Source organism: Limulus polyphemus, unplaced genomic scaffold (genome assembly GCF_000517525.1).
Source record: "Limulus polyphemus unplaced genomic scaffold, Limulus_polyphemus-2.1.2 Scaffold933, whole genome shotgun sequence".
Classification (NCBI taxonomy): Eukaryota; Metazoa; Arthropoda; class Merostomata; order Xiphosura; family Limulidae; genus Limulus; species Limulus polyphemus.
The window spans coordinates 207,432-214,800 of record NW_013666543.1 but is presented as its reverse complement, the minus strand read 5'-3'; the positions used below and the strand labels follow the sequence as shown (position 1 = coordinate 214,800).

At 33.4% G+C, this 7,369-nt stretch overlaps 1 protein-coding gene across 2 annotated transcripts in view; it reads right to left on the bottom strand.

Annotated features, from left to right (window-relative positions):
* LOC106461317 overlaps positions 1–7,369 on the bottom strand; it is an 87,805-nt gene that overhangs the window by 45,115 nt on the left and 35,321 nt on the right. The window contains exons 1-2 of one of the 2 annotated variants that reach the window (XM_022388187.1): positions 3,263–3,381; positions 1,758–1,881 (exon numbers count right to left, since the gene is read on the bottom strand). The exons of the other annotated variant lie outside the window; for it this stretch is intronic. The gene's annotated coding sequence lies outside the window, so the exon portion shown is untranslated. Of the gene's footprint in view, positions 1–1,757; positions 1,882–3,262; positions 3,382–7,369 lie in introns of those variants that run through there. 2 annotated transcript variants of the gene reach the window in all.

The following is a 7,369-nucleotide window of genomic DNA, read 5'->3' as shown; positions in this document are numbered from 1 at the left end:
AAATTCAAAAACAAACAAACAAACTTTCAGAAAAATAACTTTTATTATGTCAAAAAGACACTATAATATTTTAAAATAATTTTAGAACAGCGTAATTTGAATAAAACTGCACATGAGATTTATTATTCATAACTATGATCAGACACAGAAAATAATGCAAATAACTATGATCAGACACTGAAAACATACACACGGTTATGACGAGAACAACACCTAGTACTCACATCTCTGAACATACTCAGGAACTGGTTGATTTAGGTTGACACATAAACTTGTAATCACATATAATTAGGCTTAATCAGAGAACCTTAAATTCATAATTAGGTTTAATCACAGAAACTTATACTTGCATTTAGGCTTAATCACAGAGCCTTGCATTCATAGTTAGATTTAATCACAATAATTTGCACTCGTAGTTAGGCTTAATCACAGAGCCCTGTATTCGTAGTTAAACTTAATCACAAAAACTTGTACTAGTAGTAAAGCTTAATCACAGAAACGTGTACTGTTACGAAGGCTTATACACATAAACCTATATTAATAGTTAAGTTTAATAACATACATTTTTGCTCATGTTTAGGTTCAATAGCAGAATTGTGTGCTCATAGTTCGCCTTAATATAGAAAATTTTATTTCTAATTAGATTTACACACACGGCTCGGCATGGCCAGGTGGTTAGGGAGCTTAACTCCCAATCTGAGGGTCGCGGGCTCGAATCCCCGTCCCCCGAAGCATGCTCGCTCTTTCAGAGTTAGCGGTGGGTGATGATGACTAGCTGCCTTCTCTCTAGTCTTCTACTGCTAAATTAGGGGCGGCTGGCGCAGATAGCCCTCGTGTAGCTTTACGCGAAATACAAACCACACCAAGATTTCAACACCAAAAATCTTTAAATGTTGGGTTTTAACACACTAATTTATACTCATAGTTAGGTTCAAACATTCAAAATACTTTGTTTGTTTGTTTAATTTTGCGCAAAGCTAATTGAGGACTATCTGTGTTAACCGTCACTAATGTTAACCGTCACTAATTTAGATGTGATAGACTAGAGGGGAAAGTATCTAATAAACAACACCCACCGCCAACGTTTGGGCTACTCTTTCACCAACAAAAAGTGGGAATTACCGTCACATTAAAACTCGCCCACATATAAAAAGACCTAAATTTGTTGACGAGATTCGAACCCGCAACCCGTAGATAACGAGTCGAGCACTCTAGCTACCAAGCAATGTCAGCCCTAAAATAGTATCTACGATTGTCTTTTATTTGTTTTTTTTGTTTTTAATTATGCACAAAGCTACACAAGGGCTATCTGTGCTCTGCCCACCACGGGTATCGAAACCCGGTTTCTAGCGTTGTAAGTCCGCAGACATACCGCTGTGCCACTGGGGGGCTTCTACGATTGTCATGCAAGGCAGAATCACTACTAATTAATATTAAAATATCGATAAAAATTAATATTAATATTAAAGTAATATTAAAAAATTAAAGTAAATATATGTATATATCTATGTATACATATTTTAATCGTTTATGTATAATCTTATTCGGTTTTGTTATAGTAGGCTTTATTTTTGAAGCTTTAAAACAAATAATAGAAAGACAACTTCCTTGTCTTTTGTTTGTGTCACAAAATCATACTTATATATTATTGTTAGTTATATACACGTAATCATAAACAGCGTGAATTGTGGGAAATTTGCGCTCTGATCTTCTCCCCGATCAAGCATATTGAGTAAGAACTTTGCGAACGTACTCACGTGAGTAAGGTTGTTTTCCTGTTCCCATCCCCCGCCGAGACCCGTACTCTTTTTCTTCTTTTTTTACCTGCTGGTTTCAGGTCTTCCACTTGAAAAGGTATTAATGCCGCCAGAGCAGGAAAAGCTGTTGTAAAATATTCCAATTTTTTTTAACACTGGCACATAAGTTAATGATCTATGTACTATATATTAATTAAAAAATAAATTTTCTTTAGCATTTGTTATCATGAATTAGAAGAACGTGCTAAAACTAACTTTTGTATATTCCGTTGAGCTAGGTTTCTGGGAGTGTAGCCTTTAAGCACGGATAAAGCGTGCGGACAATAGTAATAACTGGATGTGTTGATAGTCAGGTATATAGACGTTGAAATTCATAAAACCTAACCTTTCAGACTTAACATCCATTTTCATTTATTAATTAATGTATGGACGATATATATAGCTTACTAAGAATGATATACATGGAGGATCAATATTAATGATATGCATGGAGGATCAATATTAATGATATGCATGAAGGATCAATTTTAATGATATGTATGGAGGATCAATATGAATGATATGCATGGAGGATCAATATTAATGATATGCATGGAGGATCAATACTAATGCTATCCATGGAGGATCAATATTAATGATATGCATGGAGGATCAATATTAATGATATGCATGAAGGATCAATATTAATCATATGAATGGAGGACCAATATTAATGATATGCATGAAGGATCAATATCAATGATATGTATGGAGGATCAATATTAATGATATGCATGGAAGATCAATACTAATGATATGCATGGAGGATCAATATCAATGATATGCATGGAGGATCAATATCAATGATATGTATGGAGGATCAATATTAATGATATACATGGGGATCAATATTAATGATATGCATGGAGGATCAATATTAATGCTATACATGGGGATCAATATTAATGATATCCATGGAGGATCAATATTAATGATATGCATGGAAGATCAATATTAATGATATGCATGAAGCATCAATATTAATGATATGTATGGAGGATCAATATTAATGATATACATGGGGATCAATATTAATGATATGCATGGAGGATCAATATTAATGCTATACATGGGGATCAATATTAATGATATCCATGGAAGATCAATATTAATGATATGCATGAAGGATCAATATTAATGATATGCATGAAGGATCAATATTAATGATATGTATGGAGGATCAATATTAATTATATGCATGGAGAATCAATATTAATGATATGCATGAAGGATCAATATTAATGATTTGCATGGAGAATCAATATTCAAGACGTGGATTGGTGAGATTGCTATGTTGACATTGTAGTATAAAAAGTTGTAATAACAGCAATACGACCACATTCACGTCGTTACACTTATATGTGAATGGTACATATAGTTAAATTAAGAACAATACTCAGATGCTATTCTACTGATTTTGTTTGTTTGTTTGTCTTCAATTTCGCGCAAAGCTAGTCGAGGGCTACCTTCATTAACAATCCATAATTTTGTGATAGTCTAGATGGAAGGCAGCCACCCACCGCCAACTCTTGGGTTACTTTTTACCAAAGAATAGTGGAGATTGACCGTCATATTATAACGTCCCCACGGCTGAAAGGATGAGCATTTTTGGTGACAGGATTCGAACCCGCGATCCGCAGTTTGCGAGTCGAGTGCTCTAACCACCAGGCCATGCCAGACCTACTATTATATTAATATGTTTGTTTGTTTGTAGTTAAGCACAGAGGGCTATCTGTGCTCTGCCCACCACGGGTATCGAAATCCGGTTTCTAGCCTTGTAAGTTCGCAGACATACTGCTGTGCCACAAAGGGCGCTAGTATATTAAGAACAGATATATACATATATATATAGATACATAAAAAGAGTATATAAAGAACATGACCTGACGATGTTGACGGTAGATAAAAATTATCTTAAAAGCACTATCAGTAGAGTGGATACCTGAAAGTTATATTAAGTACACGTGTATGTGGTTTTTTGTGCTATCAACGTTCATAAAACAAATTTAATTTCTTATTATAATAGCTGTAGAAACAAACAGTATATAACTTTTGTCGAGGAGAAGCAGTTAATATTTTAGAATCATATATCGAGATATGTAATATTCTTATGATGGAAATTTAACACGTTTTCAGGAAAACAAACATTAACTACAAGTTTATTTTGCTTATTTTAATAGTTTTTTTTTAAATAAACACAAAATCAAAATTATTACTTTTTTACCTTTGACCGAACAAAAATCAAGCTTAAGCACATATTTCAGAGAATTACAGTCCTAAAATCTGTATAGACAAGTCGCAGATAGCTCATTATTGACTCTGTGTTAAAAACAAACAACAAATTTTAATACTCCAATATAGCTTTTTATGTACAGTTAACAATGTTGATTATCATGAACACCTTATAATTATTATGTTACCGTTATAAGACTGACAGTCAATCCCTTAGTGTGGATGGCTAGTAGTAGAATACTGTTGACTAGTTGACTGTTGCCTTTCTTCAGTATTAGGTACGGCAGCAAATAGTATTAGTAATTTTGTCATAAAAACCAAATACAACTATGGACTTCATCTAATCTGGCCAGGTCGTTATGGCGCTTGACTCGCAAACTGCGGATCGCGGGTTCGAATCCTGTCACCAAACATGGTCGCCTTTTCAGCAGTAAGGGCGTTATAAGGTGACGCTCAATCACTCTATGCGTTGGTAAAAGAGTAGCTCAAGAGTTGTCAGTGGGTGGTGCTAACTAGCTGCATTCCGTCTAGTCTTTATCTACTAAATTAGGGACGACTAGCGCAGATAGCCCTCGTGTAGCTTTGCGCGAAATTGAAATCGTACGAGTATGAACTTCATACTGCATTGCGTTGTTGCGGTCAGGCAATCTAAGCACGATTAAGAAATGATGCAACTACGAGTTTCTTTTAACAGTGGAAACGTTTCGCTTTCGCCTCTTTTTTGCCATCTCATGAATCTCGTTTACAGTATTACTTTCTTTATAAAAGAGGATCACATATAAAGTGTAATAAAGTTAAAATAAGACCCAAAACTCGAGCGCTTTCGAATAGTTCTCCTGAAGAAGAATAGTCAATTCTTCGAAAGCGCTAGGGGTTGTGGGTCTTATTTTGAGTTTATTAATTACTTTTTAATATTCTCTGTCTAAAAAAAGAAATTGTGATTATTTTGCGTTTTATAAAAAAAATTGTCTAAGTATTACAAAATTTAAATATTCAAAATGCCTACGCAGTCTGATAAAGATATTTACAAATAAAAGCATTTGGCTGTCCACAATAAAAAATAGAAACACAATCACTTACCTAAAGTGGCTACGTATGTGCTGCCATCTATGCTTACCTTTCTATAACACGCATTATATTAGTTTTTCTCAACTGATAAAGTTATTATACTCGTTACGTGGGGAAATATTATTCGTTAAATTTAAGAACATAGTTACACAATGGGCTATCTGTGCTCTGTCCACCACGGGTATCAGAACCCGAATTTTAACGTCGTAAGCCTGAGTAAGTGTCGCTAAGCCACGGGGGGCATGACGAAACATTAAAAATTTACTTTTGTTGATATTATGGTTAATGTTATTCCCCAAAGTAATTATTCGTTGTTTTAGAAAAGCTATTCTATATAAATTAATCTTTGCAACATTTTAAACTAACATTGTAAAAATTAAAGAAACATTTTGGTGTTAAAGTAAAATAAAAATACAATCTCAGTTTATTTTACATCAAAATGTCAGTTTCATTTTTATTTATTTATATAATGATAATTTAAAAATTAAACACATATAAATATTAATAAATATTGTACCTCATTAATTTCATAAACACTTCTACTATTATTATTTATTATATATACAACAAATTAATCGCCTAATTATGCTTTTATTTTAAATTTCGTCGTTCGGTGATTTTCAATATCGATAACTCTCACTAGATGGCGCAATCATGTGGGATTGCATTGGGGAACTACAAATGTATAACATTGAGAAGTGGAACCAGAAACAATAGCACTTGTACTATAATTCTTATCAACATCACTGAAATAGTTCACTTAAAAACTGTAAGCATCAGTTACACAGTATTAATAAGACAGTCCTCTTAGTGAGCTTGTTCTTAAACTACTGAAGAAGATACATGTAATGAGGATACACGCAGGTACATCAAGAAGTAGTCTACGAACAGGTTCATTAGGTAGGTTAACTATATCAACAACTCCTTTTTACAAAATACAACTTTCAAACGGGATAATATCGGATATAATAGCAAGTATAGAACAGAGGATGAGTGTGTGAACGGATGTAACATTTAGGTTAATAAGTTATTTTTGTTCAATATATTTAGGAAGATGTTCTCGACGTTTGTTTATAAACTAAATTAATTAAGACCAGTAAGAAAAGTTTTATTGATCCTATAAATTGATAAGCGAATTACAAAAATCTGGGCTAGCTGCGTTGTGCACAACGCAGGAACTTTAGCCCTAAAAATTAGCGTTATAAGTTATTAAAGCTTACCGCTTAGCCACTAGAGGGTGATTGAAAAGTAAACAGTATTTCTTTATAGCGACAATTAATATAACTTAGACGTAGACGTGATACGACAGATTTTCTTATCAGAAAAATTGAAATAATAATTATTATGTGAGTATTTGAGTACACTTCTGTTACAAGAGATTAAAATCGAACAACCTAAAGTAATGTAGGTGTAATCAAGTATTATTGTGGTCTATGAAGGTTACTGATCTTTAAAACATAATATTAGAAGTTTCAGCTCTGTAACTATTGTACAGATGTTCGTATACTTAAAATTCTAATCTTGTTAAAAATTCACACAGTTTTTACGCGCATATATAGAATTACAAAAGACGTAAAGCGACGAGAACCTAGTGTAATCCTATACAGACTCGTTGATGTAAGCGTGAATAATATCACATCAAGAACATCCTTGACTGACAATCCGCCTATTCTTTACCTAAAGAAAGTTTTAAATATAAACGTCCTGATGAAAAGAAACCCATATATATATATTAGAACGTGTATTTTGTGTAGCATATATCAAATATGTTGTGCGTTATTGAGTATATGAAATCAATATATAACTTACATGGGAAAAGTAAGCCTTGTTATGGTAGTTAAAAATTAACCGGCAAATATCTTGTTTAAATTAACAACGCTAATACATATTATAAAGACTAGCTTGAGCACTCGTCCCCTGGAGGGAAGTTATGTAAATTCATGATTAATGAAAGGTTATCTTAGGACGTGAAAAGTTGTTTCTCTTATATGTAATTGTGAAAAAACGCCCATAACACAAAATGTGAAACCGAATATTTGCATGCATCTCCACGTGGATCCAACAAACCTTCATGCCAAATTTGGTGAAGATCCATCAACAGGGAACGAAGTAGTGATGAAAAACGTCCATAAAAAAATGAAAAACGCAAAATTGGGATTTTGAATGTACCCCCCCCCCCCCTCGGATGGACCTGATAAACCTCCATACCAATTTTTGTGAAGATCCATCCACACCATATATATAGAAGACAGTACTATTATATATATATATAG